General features: G+C 38.3%; 1 pseudogene; it reads left to right on the forward strand.

Moving 5' to 3' along the window:
* Positions 1-2,679: 2,679 nt before the first annotated feature.
* LOC120531108 lies at positions 2,680-17,591 on the forward strand (annotated as a pseudogene).
* The last annotated feature ends 6,204 nt before the right edge of the window (positions 17,592-23,795 follow it).

A 23,795-nucleotide genomic window follows, 5' to 3' on the forward strand; every position in this document is an offset into this window, starting at 1 on the left:
ATAAATTATATTTTCATATTTTACATATTTTTCATATTTTCATAAATCATATTTTTATATTTTCATATTTCATAAAAAAAAAATCATATTGGGGTGTGGGGCTTAATGTCATCCATCATATTTGGGGGCGGGGCTTAAAGTCATCAATCAAATTCACACCTCTTTTGACACTTGCTGTCTATATGTACTACTAAAACCTTGTTTTTGTGGCCCAAGCAGTACAAAAAAGTTGCTACCATACTGCTGTTACTGTCATATAATGCCAGACAACAGAATAGGCTAATTAAACCAAGTTTTTCATTTTCAGACCCTTATTTGGTATTTGTATTATCATTTTTTGATTTTTTTTACCCTTTTTCTACATGTTTTGCCTATTTAAATTTTTTTTTCTCTCCCTAACAACTGAAAGTACACACAGATACACACAAACACACACACACACACACACATACAACAATTGCCCTTTTATTAAGGTGGATTTTTCTATGGACATCATCATGTTTTAACTTGGTTGTGTAGATGGTGCCAAATTGTTTACAGAAATGGCCACTGTTGCTAGTTACATAGTTTGTGACCTGGAATGTTATCACACCTTCCCAAAGAAAGAAGGTGGCTTACTCAATAGTAGGTTTGAACTTTGGATTGACTACAATGAAAAGCATCAGCATTAGGTGTTTCAAACTATTTCATAGAATTACTTAGGGAATGGTTATTAAGAAAAGAGTTTTGTTTGCTTTTGACTTTGACTTAGGTTAGTGCCTTGGGTTTGGTAGTTTGACCTTTTGATAAAGATGAAAATAAAAATGAATAATGTATGGAAACAAAAGCAAACATAATAGACACATTACTGACACATTCCTGGTAATGGGATGATGTTTAGCAGTAAAGGCACTATGCAAAATAAAAAGTGGTTTATTCAACAAATAGAATCACAGTAAGAATTGCTAGCTCACTCTAGTACAGAAAGTGTCATGGATATCTCTCTATTTGATTTGCATAACATAATATTCCAAAAACTGCATAATTCAATTCAGGGTGATGGGGAGCCTGATTCTATCTTGGCAGCACTGAATGTATGGCACCAAAACTCCTCTGCAGAGAGCCATTCCATTGCAGAACTGTCTTATACACACACCTATTTGTACTGTTCAGAGCTGTTTAGAAACAGACCTGTCAGGTCAATCAGAATTGCTGTCTTTTTCTGAGTATTGGGGTGAGTGGTCTCTTTATAGGCAGTATCAAAGAGAAGAGTGTTGGCTAAACTGCTGTAATGAATTAGTTCATTACATCCCAAAGATATGCATGCTTGATTAAAAGACACTTCTAAACTAATTCATAATCATTGAGTGTAGAACACTCAATGAACACTGAATGAACATGAGTCTGCAATGCCACAGAATGGCATCCCTTGGAGGGTTGGTTCCTTCCTTGTGCCTAATGCTGCTTGAAAAGACGCTTTCTCATTATGATACTAAACTGGATTAAGCTGGCTAGAAAACTGATTGATTGATAGATTACCTACTACAACTTTAAATATTGTGTACAACATAAAATTATTGCATCACTTTTTTAACAAGACTTAGTGTTGTATGTGACACTTACACTGACTTTGATTCCTGCATCTCTCCAGTAATCAAAACATCATACTGCTATATCCATTATATTGTCACATTCTGTCCCACTTAAATCTTTTCATACACTAGTCCTTTATCACAACTTTGTGACTGATTGTCACTCTCTCTTTTCTCTCATCACTAACAATGAACAGACTTCAACTAGATTAAAATGTATCTGACAAAGTTCTAGCTCATACTAAACCACCCGTGACATCAACTTGTTCAACTTTGATGACTTATGTATCAATACAGAATCATTAATAAAATTCTGTTTTTAAATTTGCTGTCACCATCAACACCCAGGAATGCCTGTATATATTACTTAATTTAACTCAATTCAGTTCATAATTGTATAGCACTCTTCATTTAGTGTGAGTTCAGGGTGCTGTAACAAGACAAAATTCAATTACAAACTTTACAAAATATTAAATACATAATGTATACACATAAACATACAGATTTGTTTAACCACACAATAAAAATATTTAACATAAAATAAAATTATCAATATATGTCCATTAACAATGCCATTGAACTCTCGTCAGCAGAATCCCTGTCATGAGGTTCCATGATCACTTATAACAAAAAGCCAAAGTCAGACACAGTCACAGTCCTGGAGACCTAGGCCACCTGGCTGCCCACCCCTTCCTGGGCATTCTACAATTATAAGACTGTGCTGAGCTCTCTAATTTGATGATGTGATCTTTCTATTGTTTAATCCCAAGGCTCCCAGTATCTCAGATGTATTTCTACACAGCACTACACCAAGAAGAGAAACAGAATAGTGTTGGCTTTCTGATTCATTGAAAGAAAAAAAGGTATGCAGCATCACTCTGTCTCCCCCAAAAGTTGCTGTTGTAAAGTTTCTTCCACTTGCAAGGTGACAAGGATGCTGCCTCACAATACAGTGACTGGGAAACTGAAGTATTCAGAGTTTGCTTCTTTTGAAGTGTGAGTAAATATAAACATGGGATACCATGTTCTTGGATGGTACCAGTGTTGCAATGTATATTTAAGTATTATATTATATTTATGTACAGTATATGTATTTAAAGCCACTATCATGGTCACAGCCATCCAAGTCATTTCCAGTGATAGGTACTACCTTGTTTTTAGTACAGGAATACCAGGTTAGAAATTCCTGTCGTGGCCCCTCTATACCTACACTTTTGAGCCTTGAGTTCCTATTAAAATTTCAGGTCTCCCAAGTAGTCTCTCAGCTGTCAATTCTCTCAAGAGGGTCATAAAAGTCAAACCCTATCACCCAGGCGGATACAGATATACACAGTATGGAGAATCAGCCTTGACACAGACAGATACTGAAACACACATTTTATTTTTCTTTTGCCTTTTACACCGCACACACAGTACACAACCCACCAGGCACTATTGCTCACTGTCCTTTTCTTTCTTTCTTTCTTTCTTTCTTTCTTTCTTTCTTTCTTTCTTTCTTTCTTTCACTGCCTCCTGTCCTCTCCCGCAAGCTCTGTCCTCTGCCTCCTGACTCTGGCTCTCCAAATGGAGTGAGGCGGCCTCTTTTATATATACAGTATACATCCAGGTGCACACTGATGATTTTCCTGCAGCACTTCCTGGTGTAGTGGAAGGGCTGCAGTCCATGGCTGCAGGACTGTCCAGGCATCCCCTGGAGGTGGCCATGGGCCCTCACTGTGTTGAGCTTCCAAGCACCAACACCCACCAAGGTGGCTGCCCTCTCATATTCCGGTGGATGTAGTGCACCTCTCTCGGTCCTTCTACTCTCCGGGCGTTCCCGCTGGGTATGAAGCCCAGCTGTCCTCCACAACAGACACTTTTTATTTTATTAAGATGTATGTTATGGGGTTTTTAAATAATTCTTATTTGTCTGATAAGCTTATTTTTTTTTCATTAATCTATTTTTGTTGCTGTCTGTACATTAATAAAAAATAAATGCATAAAATACACATACTCTTTTACAAGAAACAGGTTTTAATATTTCAATATATATTTCATATTTTATTATATATATCAATCACCTGGTTTAGCACTGAAAAGTGAAATCAGAAAGCATGTTTCTATACCATTCTTTATTTTTATTTCATCACCGCAAGTGAGCAGCAGCAACTGAACTTTATACTTTTAAAGATTTAAACCCAACTATTTTGGTACTAGGCTATACTTTGTGCCAAACAAATACCATACATTTTTCTTTGAACATACACCATTTTAAAGAAAAGATGTGTATTTCAAAAAAAGTTACCTTTAGGGATGAGTTTGAATGAAGATTGTTCCTTAAGTACTATATATATTTCAGTTTCTTTCTCATATTTTTTTCAATTATTAAAGTTACAGTACTGTCTCTAACACTGCCGTAATTGTTCAAGTGCTTTTAATTTGGAAAAGTATTCTAATCAACTATTTATGTGTGTAGTGGTAGGGTGTTGTACCATGTTAGCCATTATGGATGCAATAAGAAGTCAAGCAAAATGACACCTTTTAGAAACTGCCTGAAGAAGGGGCCTGAGTTTGCCTCAGAAGCTTGCATATTGTAATCTGTTCAGTTAGCCAATAAAAGGTGCCATTTTGCTTGACTTCTCATTGTATAAACTATTTAGTCACTTAAATGGTAATGGATGATAAAAACTTTTGAGTGAAAAAAAACAACTGACACACTTGTTAATTATCATCATGCATGTTACCAATGGTTTTACTATTTGTTAAAGGCAGCTTGTGCAGACTTCATTAAAACAATAATCATCTTCAATTAATGCTATAGTACGCTGTCTTATTACTAATTGAATCAATTAGATACAAACATGTAAATAAACATCAATAAGAATAAAAATATACTACTTTATAAATCTTGATCTTATGTTCATTACAGCATAATATCCTAATTGATAGTCAAGAGGGAAACAAAACACTCTAATTGTCAAAAATGATTTGGTTAATTAATTAATTGCTCGTTTGTACAATCCAATTTGTTGATTTGAGCAATCCAATTCCTCAATTTGATTATGTAATAGTTTGCATTGTAAATCCATCCATCCATTCACTTTCTGAATGTTGGTTATATATATATTGCACAGTTTACTGTCAAATAATGCAAAGAGTATGCAACACGTGTTTCGCCCTTATTAGGGCTAATCAGGCATACACACTCTACTGCTCCCCTCGCAGGGATCGAACCTCGAACCCCTTTACGCTCTGCCATGGCCTGTGGTTTGTTTATTTGACAGCCTGTAGGTGTGTGTGCGCATATATATATATATATATATATATATATATATATACATACAATGCATGCGTTACCTGGTAGGTAACCACCCACACAACTCCGTCGGGACTCAGACTACGAATGCAATGAATATATATATATATATATATATATATATATATATATATATATATATATATATATATATATATATATATATGTCATTTTGCTTGACTTCTCATTGCATCCATAATGGCTAACATGGTACAACACCCTACCACTACACATATATATATATATATATATACACATGTATATATATTGTGTTTTAACTGTTTATCCTTAATGTGGTGCACAGTGATTAATCTGTTAGGTACTCTTCACCCAGCTAAAATTATTGAATTAAAAATTGCGTGTGCCTGATTTTACATTAAAAGATTAATGCTTTTAAGACCTGTAAATGGTGAGGATTATTTGTACTTCATAGTATTACTTTAAGATTCCCAGACGGTACTGTTTGATATACCTTTTGGGTGCCAAATCCCATTGCATTATAATAATGACAGTGTTTATTTTCGTCAGATTGTTTTACTGAGATACGCTTCCCCTACCTACAGTATATATGTTTTTGTGTACAATGCAATCAGTTTATAGTGCCCAATAATGGGCTATTTAAGTATCATATTAATGATTATTCTTTGTAACAATCTGATGTGCACTGCCAACGGTTCCTTAAAATGCAGGATTTTAGGGAACACGAACACTTACAACCTTTTGGAGAGGGGCAACTTCATTCTTGGTGGTTTATTCCCTTTACACTTTTTTAAATTGGTTCCAGATTGTTTTTGTTTGAAGTGATGCCCAAACTGTCCACATGCAGTGAGTGAGTAGACCCACGTGTATGTGCATGCGTTTTGGATTAATGTAAAATATTGTGATAAAGGCGCTATATAGTGCCCAACCTGGCACAGACTGACGCAGAGGCATGTGTAAAAATCACACAAGCTTTTATTTTCTCTTCAGCAGTGGGACACGTCTGTCCCACAAGCCCAACACAGTCCCAAAAGCACTTTAAACACAAACATACAACTCTCCACCTCGCCCTCTTCCTCCCGATTCTGGCCCTTTAGTGGTGGATGCTGGCCCATTTTATAGCCCACCCGGAAGTGTTCCAGGTGCTTGACCACCTGGTCCCAATTGCACCACCGGGTGGGGCTGATGACTCATCCAGCCGGGTTCTTGAGTCTTGGCAGCACCCCCTAGCGGCCACCCCAGCTCCCAACCAGGCTGTGGAGGACTCCATGTCCCATGGAGCCACGCGGGAGACTGGAAAATCAACATCGGCCAAGGAGGCTGACACCAAGCGTCCCGAGGGAGGTATTGAGCTGTCCATGGTGGCTCCCCCAGAACATATGCAGCAGGGGCGTCCCAGCCAGGGACCCGGCTGTCCATCACAATATATATATAATTTTTAATTAAGAGTCTGCAAACACCAATGTTGCTTTTCTTACTGAATTGGCGGATATGTTCCTATGTATTTAAATTACACCTTACAGCACAAAATGTTAAGTTCTATTATTGCAAATGAGTGTATTTAAACGTTTCATGCTAAATCAATTACGATAACAAAATCTAACATTCTCTAGGAGTGATGCTGGCACCTTGCCATTTCTTAAATTTAATTTAATTCTCTTTCCCCGCAGTGTGCCATTAAAGACTTGATCAGACTGATTTTTTAATTTTGCATGATGCACTGCATTTTTTATTTGGCATGTGGATACCATTCTTGTTCATTTATGATATCTAAACGTGTGTTTTATTTTAGGTTCAGTCCACGTGGATTTCGTTGGATGCAGACTATGATTTTTGCAATCAGTGAAATTAACAATCGACAAGACCTCCTTCCAAACATTACATTAGGACACACGATTATGGACAGCTGCGATCACATCAAGACATCTACAAAAAGTGCGCTTATTCAACTTAATGGCCAAGAGGGTGAAGATGGCAGCTTCTCATGTTTTGCTGCCGGGCGTCCAGCTGTCAATATGATAATTGGTCTTCGAGATCTGTGGCTGTTCTGAGGACCATTGGACCCTTTCACATTCCTTTGGTAAATGTTTTTAATATACAATCCTGTACTGATTTATGCGAATTTAGGATATCTTTGGATATCAATGATAGATTTTAATGTAATGGATATTCACATAAATATATGTGAATAATTATATTTTTTCTCCAATAGCTGCCTCATTTTAGTTAGCGCAGGAACTTTGTATGACGGTGTCAGAATGTATTTTAAGTTGCTCGTGCATTTTTATGTATTTAAGACATGTTTTTAATTCTGAAGATCTAGCATTCATGCTGTAATTAAATAACTTATGTTGGCCTGTTTCATTTTTATGTCGGTTACATTATACTCGTTACATTTAATAACTCACAGGTCAGCTATTTTGCCTCCTGCAGTTGTTTAAGCAAGAAGAAAAACTTTCCATATTTCATGAGGACAATTACCAGCGATGCTTTTCAGATCAAAGCTGTTCAAGCATTTCAAATGGACTTGGGTTGGGGCCGTTGGGCTGGACATCGATTATGCCCGCTTTGGTATCCAGCTTTTCATTGAACTAGCAAAACAGTTGGATGTATGTATTGCCTACGCCGAGTTTTTTCCCATCACCTACATGAGAGAAAGGATTCTTGAAATTGTGGTATTAATGAATAAATCTTCTGCTAATGTAGTTGTGGGATTTACAGATGAAGGGGACCTGGTTCCCATTTTAGATGAATTCAGACTACAGAACATCACCCACATTCAGTGGATAACAAGCGAAGCCTGGTCAACGGGAATACTGCTCTGGAACGAATACCGGGAACTTCTAGCAGGCAGTGTTGGCTTTGCCATCCAAAGGGGGCAAATTCCAGGCCTGAAACGTTTCCTAATCCGAATACGTTGGTTGGATGCGTACACTTCTCCATTCATTGCAGAACTATATATATGAACATGCATATGCATGGGCCTCAGTCCAGAAAACCTTGTTCAAGTCTGGAGAGCTTTGAAACAAAAGTTCATATTTAAACGGATGACGCAGTTGCAAGTGTCATATGTTTACAAAGCTGTTTACGCCATTGCTCATGCGCTTCACAATATGAACTCTTGCATAAAGAACAATGGGTTTTTTGAAAGCAATTCCTGTGCAGAAATTAAAAATATTCACCCATGGCAGGTAAGTATCTGAGAAATAATGACACGCAGTGATTGAATGATCGTCATCCTTATCACTATTATTATTGAAGTAACTTATGATTGGGATTCAGACTTAAAAATAATATATATATATACTGTATATATATATATATATATATATATATACAGTATATTATAAAGGTTTATAGGTTAGATTCATTGGCGATTCTATGCTGACCCTTGTGTGCGAAGTGTTGCCACTCTGGCCTGAGCGGTTACCTTTTTATGCACCCGGTGCTGCCAGGAAAGTTTGAGAACGCTATGTATGTTACAATTATTTAAATATTTTTGTAGCTAGGAAAAAACGAAGATGGTAAACCAGAATGCAAATCAAAGTATGCTTTTTACAGTCTGATTGATTTGCAATGTGGGGTGTGTGAGTTTGCTCTGGCACCCTGATTAGTTTGGGTTCCTGCTTTTCCCTATCCATTTTATCTGAGAAATGAGTAAACCATGAGTAAACACATGGTTTCATAAACTTTATTAATAATTTTAATGTGGGCTTTTACGAGCTTTATTTAAGAAAACAAAACAACAACAGTTTAACGTATAAGGATTTTGCTATAAGTCGTTGTCATCTGTATTAACTTTATAGGTGTGTTTAATTTATCAGTCATCGTGTTGCCCTTTTGTTTGCTACTATCATTTCAGCTTTATCATTACATGAGGGATGTGTGTTTTTTAACTCTTGGAGAGGAAGTCAGTTTTGATAAAAATGGAGACCCAATTCCATCATATTACTTGATTAACTGGCAAATGGGACAGGATGGTTCAATTGAGTTTGTAAAAGTTGGATATTACAATGCTACTTTGAGTATGGAAACGGAACTTTTAATTAATAACCATAATATTGTGGCGTGGAGGGTATGTAAGTATTTTAATGAACATATAACAAATAATCACACATTTCGATTACTGCTAATATAAACAAACATTCAAACATTTCCTGTTTGTACCTGGGAAAGACGTTAAATAAAAGTGATCTGTGATTTATCTTGTCCACTTTATTATGTTAAAATTAATAGAGCAGACAACTTACCTAAACCTTTTTGCAAAGCAAAATTCAGTGCCACGTTCATGGGGAGAACAGCATGAAGCTTTACGATCAGTACTGCTGTAATTTGTAGCTAAAAGCAGCAAGCGGCACCCATAACTAGATCAGTTTTTCTTAACACTCTTGGTGACGAAGACACCACTGCTAATCGAATTAGGCCAAAAACAACCACATAGTAGCAGGTTAAGTCTGCCCACCTAAGCTCATCTAAAACATTGGGCTGCCTTGTGCTCGGGTATAGAGTGGTGTCCCTTCTAGGAATGGCTCTTATGCCCAGTTTAACCACGCCTGATAGAATGTGATTCCTCACAAACGTGCGTCCCCTTGATAAAGGTCTTTTCGTGTTCATAAAAACTACTTATGATCGCTTGAATTCACTTCACTTTTTGTTAAGACACCTTTAAAGTCATTATTTTGATTTTGATCCCTTACTACAAATCTTGCCCTCTATGAAAGTTCATCAGTGAAACACAGCACATTTCTATTACAATCGACAATATTGGAATTTTAAACATTTAAACTGAAGCACAAATTTTAATATTTCAAATAACTGACCTAACTATTCTTGTTAATTATGTACTTCTCATGAAGTAAATCATTACATTAGGAAAATAAGGGAGGATTACACCATCTCAGACTAATTCTAACTCCAACTTGCGATACATATACATTATTCTACTTTTTGTTTATGTATTTTTCACGAGGTTCCGAAGTCTGTGAAAGCTGCAACCCAGGAACAAGAAGAACGCATAGGAAGGGACAGCCTACGTGCAGTTTTGATTATATACCTTGTGCAGATGGTGATTTCAGCAATCAGGCAGGTAATTTCTAACATTTAACACGAAAAACGTGAGAGAGGCTTTATAGAACTGAGTTATGTTTACGTGTTTTACAATACAATATGGACAGTGTACTGTACTACAGTGTACACTCTGTAGTGCTGATAATAAATAAATGACATTCGTTCATCTCTGCATGGAGAAGAACACACCAAACATTTAGAAACAAGCTTATAAAATTTATGTTTAAAAATTGCTCTGTTATTTTGTATCCAGTTATGTTTATTAAATTAGCAAGTTTAAGAAAAACTTCTAAATAGTTTAATTATATTTAGCATTGTGGGATTTTATTACATCTGTTGTAATACACCATAGAACATAATGGCATAATAAAATGGCAGATACTCTCATTTAAGCACTTAAATAACTATACTATGTACAAATCTCGTAACAATGCATTCATGAGTGAAAAAGTGACACAGATCAGTGCTGCTGCCAGATTGTTTACCAGGTTTCCTTAAAAATTCAAAAGATGTGTACCTTAGGCTCAAAATGGATGGAAAGATAAATGGAGATATATTAAATAATGAAATATGCCTATTTCAAAGAAATATAAAACTGAAAAATAAATGTTTCTGTAATTATTTCATCTGTTTATTTTTTGCTGTATTGCAGATGCTGTAGAGTGCCTGAAATGCTCTTTGGAAAGGTGGTCTAATGAAGCTAAAGACCAATGCATCTCAAAAAAGTATTGCATTTTTGTCATACCACGACCTGTTAGGTACAACACTAGCATTTATTTCAATATGTGGTGCCTGTGTTACCACAGCTGTTGCAGCTGTATTTACCATCTTCCGGAAAACTCCAATTGTGAGAGCAAACAACATGGAATTAAGCTTTCTTTTACTTTTGTTTCTTGTTCTATGCTTTCTATGCCCTCTTGCATTCATTGGTGAACCAATCACCATCTCTTGTTTTATGCATAACACTTTGTTTGGAATCAGCTTTGCCCTGTGCATTTCATGCATTTTAGGAAAGACAGTTGTTGTTGTCATGGCTTTTAGTGCAACACTGCCAGGAAGTAATGTGATGAAATGGTTTGGTCTTGTACAATAAAGAGCTAGTGTTTTCCTCTGTACGTTGTCACACACGTGCGAGTAGGAGTCAGCTAAAGGGTCTGAGTAATGGTAATAAAACATCCGACCAGGGGGCGGTGGAGCGCGCTGACTGTCTTTCTCAGTTGTCTACAGACTTTTCCCGGGTAATCCTGTAAGGTTCTGGCACCTCAAAAGACATCACTTCCAGAGCAGGCCCCTTTGCTGATGTCTCTACGGGCCTTTAAAGCCTCCATCTTTGTCTATTGGAGTTAGTTCTGTTGTAGACTCTGTTCTATGCACATCGTGCTCAAAAACTTAAACTTTTGCAGCTGGGAAAACAATATACAGGTGGCTGCCCCAAATCTTTATGATGTCTATGTTGTATTATTGTCACAGTGGTGTAGTCGGCAGGATTCAGTCCCAGAAGAAACCGGGAGATGGACAGGAAACTAACCTGGTAGCAAAGTACCGGGGCCGAGTTTCTGGTGGGGAGTACACTTGGCGGTCAGGAAGGACTCAGTACAGGCCCTGCTCCCTCAATACAACCCCTGGCTTGTAACTTACCAAGTGGTGAGTGTGAAAGGGACACACAGACGTAGGCTGGTTTCTGGGGATGAAACAGCTTATTATGCTCTCTCGGAGGAGAGAGCTGAGCCACCCATTGGGGCTGTGGTCCCAGTTAAATATGGGCTAACCCCAGGCAGCAGGGAAGAATAATAAAAATTGGGAATTTGATCCAGAAAGATCAATCCAGTGGCAGGCTATGACCCCTTGGGAGCAGGTGGCCTTATGGTTAACACTAGAATTACCAGAGCCTACGAAAAAACTCGTAATTCCGTCCCACCTTAAATCGCTTCTTAAATCCCTTCACACCTCTCCGCCAGCGCCCTTTGTCTTCTAAATGTGCTGATAAAGAGAAGCTAGGAGCAGCCGGCTATTCCATCCCCCCACCAATTTAGAACGTGCACAAACTCCAGCTTGATTGAGTATCTGGGAGTGAAGTGGAGTTTTAGAGTGGAAATAATAGATCGTTGTTTGGAACACACGCATTTCATGTCTGTTCCGTTTCTACAGTAATCTGTGTCAACACATTGTTAAAACAGAAACGTTTTTTATATTCTAGTAGTAGATGACAAAATGTAGGCATAAACTATATAGTGTATGAAGCCTGAAGTCCAAATAGCAAAGAAACATTTTCACAAGAATAACACAATTGTGCTTTTATTCAAAAATATAACTGCAGAAACAAAAAGCCGCCTTAACAAGCGACATTGACAGCAGTTTATTCTAACTGCCTCCGTGGTTCAATAGACTCAGCACCCGCTTGGGAATCAAGAGGTCACGAGATCAATCCTGTGCCCCTCCGTTTTGAGAAGTAAACTGCTCTTAGTCTTACTATTTTAGAATAAAAGCATACATTTGATTTCAGTCTGTAACAGCTGGTGCAATTTATGATCCTTGTAAAGGTTTTTTATTCACTTTTCATTCTCTCAGTCGCGTTCAGAATCAATCCATACAACCCCATCTGACACGGCTGTTTTCACTAAAGACGCGCTATAGCTCTGCAGTGTACCACGATGCATACTAACGCCCCCCACCAACCGGGTTCTGACACACAAACGCTGGCGAAGCTGCCTTCTTCGTATCTCATCGTCACTTGCTTTTCTTTTTTTTCAGTTTTATTGAGTGTTCCTGCCAGTCCCCGCATGTTGCTGTATGCTATTCGTTTTCAAATAATATTGCATTAGTGCGATTATATTTTCACATATATTGTCTCTTTCTTTCAGGTGTGTAATAGAAACCACAGCATAGAGAGAAGTGTGTACATTGCTTCTTACAGGAAAAGGCGATGGAAAAAGTGCACTTGAATAAAAGTGCACTTTTTTTATACTTTACACCAATATATGTTCCTGTGTTTGAGCGACACGGGCAGATGGGGAGTGTCTGATGATTGCATATAGCGCCGAAGTTACCGCTTTTTACCATTCTTTCCTCTGCATGTCCTGGAGTACAAAAGAAACAGCATACTGTTACTATTATTGAACCACGGAGGCAGTTAGAATAAACTGCTGTCAATGTCGCTTGTTAAGGCGGGTTTTTGTTTCTGCAGTTATATTTTTGAATAAAAGTGCAATTGTGTTATTCTTGTGAAAATGTTTCTTTGCTATTTGGACTTCAGGCTTCATACACTATATAGTTTATGCCTACATTTTGTCATCTACTACTAGAATATAAAAAACGTTTCTGTTTTAACAATGTGTTGACACAGATTACTGTAGAAACGGAACAGACATGAAATGCGTGTGTTCCAAACAACGATCTATTATTTCCACTCTAAAACTCCACTTCACTCCCAGATACTCAATCAAGCTGGAGTTTGTGCACGTTCTAAATTGGTGGGGGGATGGAATAGCCGGCTGCTCCTAGCTTCTCTTTATCAGCACATTTAGAAGACAAAGGGTGCTGGCGGAGAGATGTGAAGGGATTTAAGAAGCAATTTAAGGTGGGATGGAATTACGAGTTTTTTCGTAGGCTCTGGTAATTCTAGTGTTAAGGCCATTTGAACCGACCACCTGCCAAATACTGCAGCAGGTCGCCTGCTTTATTTTCCTTAGGGCCTTCCTCAAAAACTTTGCCCAGCTGGAATGGGGAGATTTCCATTCTATGGAAGAGCTTATAAAGCTCATAAAATCACCCATATCAGTCTCACAATCTGAGAGAGCAGAACAGCCCTCTAGTGGATTTCCTAGAGATTACGTCCTACAAAATAAGCCTCTTCCACATAAATCAGAGCCTGTTTTTTAGTTCCCCAGGCTGCCGGGCGTGTGACCTACCCGGGAACGAGACGGGATGTAGGTGGAGGAAGAGAGAAGGTTTGTGCGCTCTTGACAACCCCCTGACGTTATCACATATGTTATCAGCAGTCATTAATGGTTATAAACTCGATACCTCGTTTGATTCCAGGAGAAACATTTCCATTGTTGATTGCCAATATGTCTTACCGCAACAAAGAATTAAAGACCAGTATTAAATGTATTCAAGGAGAAATCTGGATGTACAATGTTTCGTGAGTCAGGGGGGATCACTAAAATAATTACCCATGGCTATCCACCCTAATCCACCTTTTCCAGCGATTCTGTGGCGGGAATGGTCTGAAAATAAATGTGGTAAACTATTGACTGCTCCCAATAAAAACTTAGGCCTCATTATAGATGGAGATAACTCGCCTCAAGCTGTCTCCACGTTGTGTACACAGCTGGCGGAGAGAGATAGGAAGCCCACCAGGAGGACGGAGAGATTCCTGGACCATTGCAGGCGAATACGTCATCTGTCCGCGCCTCAACAAGTCGGGAGGAATCCTCACCCCTTGAGGTCAGACCAGGTCCTCTCTCTGACATACACTTTCAATTTAGACAAAGGCTTCTTTTAAAAGGGAGCAGTGGAATGATGACTGCAGTAGTCCTTGTCAATGCCCAGCGCACACACCGGCCCATGCCACAAAGACCTCACTTTGTAATAGAAAATGATCTATTATATCGGGTCGCGGAACATGGGGCGGAGGTCCGGAAACACCAGCGGTAGGTTTGTGAATTAGCACACTCCCACCTCCTTGGAGGCCATATAGGCTCCAAAAAAACTTTACAGCGGATTAAGCTCAGATTTTATTGGCCAGGAATTAACGAGGAGGTTCGCCGCTTTTGTATTTCTTGGCCGGAATGTCAGTTACGGCAGATTCCTAGGAGGAACCATACTCTTCTCATTCCCCTTCCCTTAGTTGATGTCCCCTTTGAAAGAATTGGGGTTGATATTGTAGAAGCCTTAGAACCCTCAGCCCGAGGACATAAATATATATTAGTCCTTGTGGATTATGCAACCCGATATACAGAAACTATTCCCTTCCTAAAGCAATCGCACAGGAACTAGTAGGGGTATTTGCGCATCTTTTACCTCGGAGACATTCAGGGAAACAGCCAAGTTACTAAAAATAAAGCACTTAAACACCACGGTGTATCATCCTCAAACCGACGGTCTAGTGGAGAGTCATGGTATTAGTTCCCACCTCCCATTCTAAATTACTCGCCCATTGGCAAGGCCCTTATGAAATTAAGGAGAGAAAAGGATTGGTTGACTATTTGGTGAAACAACCCAATCGTAGACCAAGCGAGCTGGTTTATCATGTGAACTTTCTGAAGCCTTGGAATGAGAGGGAGTCAGATCCCTCCTCCGCTCAGCCCTGCTCATTCTTTGCTCACATAGACACCCTTAATTTCGGCGAGGAATTAACTTATAGACAAAGACGGGAGCTGGAATCAGCTATCCTGTCCATCTCTGAGATGGTGACTGAAAAATCCGGGAGGACCTCTCTGATTGTGCATGACATAGTAACTGAACCGGGGGTTATTGTCCGAGAGCGCCCCTATAGACTTCCTGAGGGAAAAAAAGCAGAAGAGGAACTGGAAATTAAGTGGATGCTGGAACTAGGAGTGATAGAGGAAAGTTATAATCCCTGGTCCAGTCCAATTGTCTTGGTTAGTAAGCCTGACGGCAGTTGGAGGTTTTGCAATGACTTCTGTCGGCTTAACCAGGTCACCCTATTTGATGCTTATCCCATGTCTTGCTTGGATGACCTCCTTGAGAGGCTTGGACAATCAGAATTTTTGACCACACTTGACATGACAAATGGGTACTGGCAGATTCCTTTAACGGACTCTGCAAAGCTCAAGACAGCGTTTAGCACCCCTAACGGACACTGGCAGTATCGTATCCTTCCATTCGGATTACATGGGGCTCCTGCGACTTTCCAGCATCTGGTGGACAAAGTGCTCCGACCCCATAATGCGTACAGTGCTGCATATCTGGATGACGTTGTCATCTATTCCAGCACATGGAAGGAACACATACAGCAGGTCATTGTGGTATCGTGGACACTAGGAGAAGCAGGGCTTCTTTTCAATCTCAAGAAATGTTTCTTTGGACTGAAAGTGACTAAAAATTTGGGCTACCTGGTGGGTCAGGACAATCAGAATTTTTGACCACACTTGACATGACAAATGGGTACTGGCAGATTCCTTTAACGGACTCTGCAAAGCTCAAGACAGCGTTTAGCACCCCTAACGGACACTGGCAGTATCGTATCCTTCCATTCGGATTACATGGGGCTCCTGCGACTTTCCAGCATCTGGTGGACAAAGTGCTCCGACCCCATAATGCGTACAGTGCTGCATATCTGGATGACGTTGTCATCTATTCCAGCACATGGAAGGAACACATACAGCAGGTCATTGTGGTATCGTGGACACTAGGAGAAGCAGGGCTTCTTTTCAATCTCAAGAAATGTTTCTTTGGACTGAAAGTGACTAAAAATTTGGGCTACCTGGTGGGTCAGGATACCGTAAAACCACAGTGTTCAAAAACAGATGCCATTTTAAAATGGTCGCGTCCGCGAACCAAGCAGCAAGTCCAAGTATTTCTCGGATTGGCCAGGTACTACCGCCAGTTCGTACCTCCGGGTGTTCACTCTGGTGACGGATCATGCTCCCTTAGAGTGGATGGCCCTTCACAAAGAGTCAAATCTATGGGTCACTAGGTGGTTTATTGACCTTCAACCTTACAAGCTTTCACTAGTTCATCGTAAGGGCTCTCTCCATGCCAACGCTGATGCTCTCTCTCGTGCTCACGACCTTTCTCTGCAGAACTCCCGACCCGATGAGTCTGGGCTGAGTGGACTCGTTACACGTGTGAGTAGGAGGCAGCTAAAGGGTCTGAATAATGGTAATAAAATATCTGACCAGGGGTCGGCGAAGTGCACTGACTGTCTTTCTCAGGTCCCTACAGACCTTTCCTGGGAAATCCTGCAAGGTTCCGGCTCCTCAGATGACATCACTTCTGGAGCAGGCCCCTTTGCTGATGTCACTTCCAAAGCCGGCCCCATTGCTGACGTCACTTCCGAAGCCGGCCCCTTTGCTGATATCACGTCTGGTTCCGGCCCTTTTGATAACAGCCTCCACCATTGTCTATTGGAGTTAGTTCTTTTGTGGACTCTGTTCTTTGCACCTCGTGCTCAAAAATCTTAACTTTTGCAGCTGTGAAAACAATATACGGGTGGCTGCCCCAAATCTGTATGATGTCTATGTCTATGTATTATTGCCACAATGTCCATTCAGATTGTAATCTCTATTGTATGGTTAACTACAAGTCCTCCGTATGCTATTCAAAACACAAAGTATCACTGTGCAAAGATCATTCTAGAATGCTCTTTTGGTTCAAACATTGGGTTCTGGTGTGTGTTGGGTTACATTGGATTTCTTGCTTCTTTGTGTTTTATTATTGCTTTCCTTGCTAGAAAGCTTCCTGTCAATTTCAATAAAGCGAAGTTCATTGTTGATGTACTGTATTTTGCTCTTTGGATCTCTTTTATTCCTGCATATGTTAGCACTTCTGGAAAATACACAGTAGCTGTTGAGTTATTTGCTATTCTAGCATCAGCATTTGGACTACTTGTATGCATATTTGCTCCAAAATGTTAAATCATACTGTTAAAACCAGAAAAAAAAAATACAAAGAAATACATGATGGGCAGAAACAGTCATACAACTACGAGGTAAGATTTTTTTCACAATCATGTTATTATATTTTATTTCTTAGCACACTTTGTATGTCATATTGTCCAAACTGCTATTAACAAATCACTGCATATAAAGAAAATGCATACAATGTATATTTCAAAACAAAGCCAGATGTGTACAGTATGAGTATTACAATAATAATTTACTCAAAAGTGCTTAAATTATTGCATATACCGTACATTCTTAATCGGACACCTCCACACTGTTGCTCTTGCACAATTAAAATATATTTTTCATAAACATGCCAGGAATCTGGTGATACATATCTTTATTGTTTCATAATCTAGAAAATCAGTGAAGCTATACAGCATCACCATGAAAGTCAGGCATCTCTGTTTTTTGTTCTTTGTCAAGTCTTCATATTTCCTTACTAAGCTTTCAAAAGGGCCTTTCCTTATGTTTTACTTTATTTGTATTTGTGATTACTCAGAAGAGATTGTTTGTTTATTGCCTGTCATTATTGATGTACTACATTGTATACCAGTAAATATCACTTTTTTCCAGAGGGTCTAAACATTGATTGTTAAGTTTTCTTTTCTAAAATATTAAATCTTCCTCTACTAAATGTAAGAATTCTTCTGCCATTTTTTTGTTATCTTCCCCCATAAAGGTAGATAAATTATAAATTCTCAGTTGTTTATGTTTAATACTGGAAAAAGCCCATCTTTAACATCAATTCTCCTTTCATTTAAGGATAGTATTTTTATATAACCATATGTCAAAATATGCATGAATTCTTTACATTTAATAATATCCCTTATCCTATACACAGTTTTCATAATTGTATGTTGCATATATAATGTGGCATGGTGGTACGATTATTAGAGCTGCTTCCTCACCAGTCCAGCATTCTAAGTTTGAATCTTGCACCTGGTTGTGGTCTGTCTGTTGTTTTCCCCTTGCGTGCATGTTTTTCCTTTGGTGGTATTCTATTTAACTCCAATGTCCAAACACGTTTGTGTTAGGTTAACAGGTGAATTCACCTTAGCCTCCCATACCACTATCCGGATTCTGAGTATGTGTGTGTGTAAATGAGTTGTGCATGACTGTTCTCTGCCTTGTGCATGGTGTTGTTGTGGTAGGCCCCAGTCCCTTTCAACCCTAAGTTAAAAATCAAATATATTAGAGAATGCCAAGTAGTTAAATTACATATTACATATTACAATTTATGAAAAATAAAATCTGTTATATACGTCGTAATATAAATAAAATTTGTATTTTTTTTAAATGTCTCAGTATATTTCGATAATTTTATGGATACAGTTTTATGGATATCTATTCAAAATGTTTACTTTTTTACTACCTAAAGAAATACTTCTGAGCCCCTTCTCATTTTGTGTATGATGCCTTCTTTTACCTAAACGCCAAAAATTAATTTCTGTTGCCCAGTTGTTACTTTATGTACATTTGTCTCATTTAATCTTTGTAAACATCTCCCATTTTACATTTTTTCTGTCTCTTTCATTTTCTTATTTAGTATTAGTTTGTCCATATTATTTATTTTGTCCATCCAGATCTACTATGCATTGATTAATTTCTTAATTTGTGATGTTAAGTCAGACATTTTGTAGTTTGTTTGTTACATAATCTCTTATACTGAAACAATGCATTTTTTTGCTCCAGTATTCTCCCGATTTCACCTGGTATTTGCTTTGTTTAAGTTCTTTTAAAAATCTCTGTTATCATTAGTACTCATTACTCTCTCTATAATTGATTCTATTAAGTCCCCACTCAAATTCTTGTATTTCTTTTGTTCAGTTTTTTTTCTCTTTTTGGACTTTTTCATCATTATCTCTTCAATTTTATTTCCTCATTCTCCACTTGTCCCTGTCTCTCATGACCTTCTCTTTATATGGTCCTATCTCTTCTACAAATATTCATATTTAACTCTTGTTTACTACTGCATAATGTTCGTCTTGTCATCAAATGATCATAATCCCTTTTTTCAGCTAAGTATTCTGGTATTTTTTTCTTCCAATACTGGACAGAGTTTAAGCTCATGCAAACCATCAGATAAAATAAAACAAATGTAACATTCTTCAAGCAACCTCTTAGTGGCCATTGTGATGATTAATCACTTGATACTTAACTGCTATATGTCCCACCTTGCAATGTACTTTAAGCTGCTCATTTTAATATAGGTTACCTCTCATATGCCTAACTTTTTGATTTGCAGAGGGAAATTCTGAAATCATATTCTTTAACTTAAACTCCCGGTGGTGGAGTCTTTTTTGTAACTGTTTATTTAGTGACATTCTTCATGCTGAGCTACATAGGCATAATAGCTGGCCTGCTGACTTGATGTGCTTCGGCCTCCCAAATAAAGAAGCATTTTATACATTTCCCCTCTTACTTCAGGACATTGATGGACTCCTCTCATTATAGTGAATCTTAATCAAAAGTCCAATTAACTAAGCGCATTACATTACATTAACTCTTCTTTGGTCTTGCAGACATGCAGAGACCAATTTTATATTTGGCACAATTTATTGCAAAAAGTGTGTCCTATTAAAATGTGAATGTAAGTAATACAAATAGAAACTTAATGAGTACGCTAACTCACTGATTATAAAGAAAGACACATATTATTATAATTGTTATTCTCCAGAGCAGTGTTTCTTAAACTTTGTTTTTTCTCATGACCTAATCTTACCCTTCTTAGTGTCTTTGAGATCCAGTCCATGACAACCATCAGATGAGGGGAGAAGCAGGATCCCCTTGTTGAATCGCCACTGAGAGTCGTAGAAGAACAATTTCAATTGCTTAAACTTTTTTACTTTCTGACAAAAATTGTAGCTGCATTTGTCCAAAGTTTCTAAGGTTCTGTAGCTTAAGTTTACTTCATAGAAAAATTCAAACAATAGTGTGACATGTGAAGAATTTTTTGTATGCTTCTTATTTGTCAGTGGCAACCCATCGTAAGACCCTTCATAAACCTTAGGCAGCCCTTTCCCATTGAATACAGCAGATGAGTCACACTCCTGCGTGAACCAAAAGGTGGCAACCAGCGACCCATTGCTTGAAGGACTATGCTCCAGAGCTGAGGGAAGTTGAGGAAGACACCCCAAGCTGCAAATTATTAAGCCTGAATTGCAGTATAGATCTAGGAAGAAATAAATCCATTAACCACTGAATCAACAGTGTTATAATGGTAATTGGTTTGTCTTTTCAGGCTGAGAATATTGTGAATTTGTAGTACTATTTAGGAGATTTTTGAAAACTCCAGGGGCCTCATGCATAACGCCATGCGTAAAATTTGCACTATAACATGACATAAGCACAAAAGCCAAAATGTGCTTACGCACAGAAAAATCCAGATGCAGGAATCTGTGCGTACTCCAACTTCCGCGTTCTTCCACTCCATAAATTCCGGTCAGTGTGAAAAGTGACGCTTGTGCACACGCCTTCTGCCCCACCCCAGTTCCTCCCAGAATTACACCTCTTTGAAAATGCAAATCAATATAAATCGCCCTTAAGCTCAGCCTTCTGTGAAAAGACAATGGAAAAAGCACGAGGGAGAATATAAGAATTTCAGCGAATACTGCGAAAAGTGGAGGCAAAGGAAAAACATACTATTTGTTTATTTAAACCATGGTATAATCAACAAAAGGAAGTTGATCGAGTGACATAGCGTGTTGGAGAAACTTGAAAGCTCAATAAAAAAGAAGTTGTCAGATATCAAAGTCGCCATGAAAAGGCGAGTCGTAGCCCACCGTCTAAATGTCATATGAAAGCTTATTAGGGTACAGAGAAAGAAAAGGCACACAGTGGGGAAAAAGCACAAAATGTCAACTTCAATATCGAAATTCCACTTTAATCATGTTGTTGATTTTGTCATTAAAGTAGAACATCATAAACTTCACCTTAAAATCATTTAATTAACCAGTCTCTCAAATCACATCGTAATTAAAGTAGCACGTCAAATACTTTGTTTTATATGTGATCGTCTATGTGCTCTATGTGTGTGAATCACTACTTGCTTCTTAAAACCGGGTCTCTTCCACCGACTGGACACAGAATCCATTACATTCGTGATATTACAGCTCTCTGAATAACTAAAATACTGAGATGTATACGTGATATTTTCATGATGATAGGAATTAAAGCATGTTATTAAACATGGGTTTAACGGCGCAGTGATTGTGTGCAACCTTCGATTAAATTATTTATTGCAGCTGTACTCATAGGCTTGTGGCGGCCCTGGGCAGAGAAAGAATCAGTGGCCCCTTCGCCGCCAATGTCAATATGGTATCTGATGCATGGTGGATGGCCACGTCCGTTGCGGGCACTGCATAGCCCCCTCGTGCTCATGACACAAGCGTTTTTTTGTCGAAATTTCTGTGTCGCTATTTTCTCTTTCTGTTTTATATTCAATATATATTGGCGTGGCCGCCCCTGCACTCCTTACTTTTCTTTTTCCAAGTAACCGATCGCCACACAATCAGCTCTGTAATAGACTTAAGCCATCTGTAAGTGCTGATTCTTCAAAACGTTTAAGGAACATTGAAACATCTTTATAGTACATGTTTAATTATTCTATCCTTCACGCCCGTCCCAGTGAAGAATATTGATTATTTAAATTAAGTTAAAGTTTTATCTGTATAATATAATAAACATATTTTGCTGCACTTCATCTTAAAAATGATATTGTCATCATATGTAAATACGCGCTTTATAAAGTGGCTCAGGTTGTGTAATATTATAACTGTAGTGCAAGTTTACAGTGGGGTGATTGTACTTATAAGTACAAACAGTTCTACAAGGAGCAATTGATTGAGTGTGTTTAAAGTTCTTGGGATGAAACTGTTTCTGAACCGCGAGGTCCGTACAGAAAAGGCTTTGAAACGTTTTGCCGTGGCTGAGACAGCGTGTGCTTGATACTGTATACCGATAATTCTCTTTCCGATCAGGTGCTGCTGTGATTCCCCACTGAGATACAGTGATATAAATACTCCGAGTGGTGCAGTGAGGTAATATGGAAAAAGATGATCCGCTGTGGCAACTCCTCTAACGGGAGCAGCTGAAAGAAGAAGAAGAAGAAGGTGAGTGAGAGTAACAACGCTAAAGCAGTTATGGTATTTGGAATACTATGGCTATTCCCTGGACCATTATATTGTTTCAAGTCAATTACAATCAGATGCTTTACACTAATAAACAATATGCGGCTAGTTTCAGTGTATTTATAAAGCCGCGTCAGGAAAATAAAAGAGTAACCACACAGGAACAGTAGCACTGCTTTGATGCTGGGTGCCGCCAGTCTGAAAAACCGAGCAGAGAACTTGCATAAGACAAGGTATGAGGTACCGTGGAAAAGTGCGTGGCTTTACGCCAAGTATAGGTTTTATACATCGCGATTTGAATGTGGAAACATTCTTATGCAATATTTATGTGCGTACGCACCTTTTATGCATGAGGCCCCAGGACATTTACAACACAATATTCATTTTGTAAACCTTCAATACATGCTACAAATAAACAATGTTCTTTGAAAATAAACATTTTTTTTTGCATTTATATTTACATTTACAAGATAACTACATGCATTTTAAAGACTCCAAAAAAAAAGATCTTTATTCTGATTAAAACTTTCACAGCTTTGAAATACGCAAATGATGCTGTAAGGTAAAGATACAGGTCACTGAATGCTTACTTAATATCTTTTGAATGCACAAACTAATAGAGAAAAATAATGTGTAGAGCAAGTATGCTGCAACAATAGCAACTTACTGCTTAATAGATAAAACAACATTAATCATTTACAGTGACATTTTTTGAACAAAAATTATAGTGGGGCTGCACAGAACAAGTGTTACAGAAAAAGGATACAAAACTGACTTCCACAAGTGAAAATCTAATTTTAATTCTCAGATATACAAAACTAACAGCTTTCACTTAGAAATTTACCAAACAAGAATAGTGTTCAGATGCTTGTTGAAAACATTGAGAGAGTCAGAGTTTCGAATGGAGGTGATCCACTTATTTTACCAGCCAGGAGTTACACATGAACTGGACTGAGATTTGATTCTATGCCAAGACGGCATCACCATATGCAGTTCTTCAGCAGATCTGAGGGGTCGAGAAGAACCATAGGACCTCACAAGTGCCTCCATATATACAGTATATAGGAGCAGATGTACTGACCACTGTGTTGGAACGGATAAATGAATAAGTACAGTGATCCCT

The sequence above is a fragment of the Polypterus senegalus genome, chromosome 1 (genome assembly GCF_016835505.1).
Source record: "Polypterus senegalus isolate Bchr_013 chromosome 1, ASM1683550v1, whole genome shotgun sequence".
Lineage (NCBI taxonomy): Eukaryota > Metazoa > Chordata > Cladistia > Polypteriformes > Polypteridae > Polypterus > Polypterus senegalus.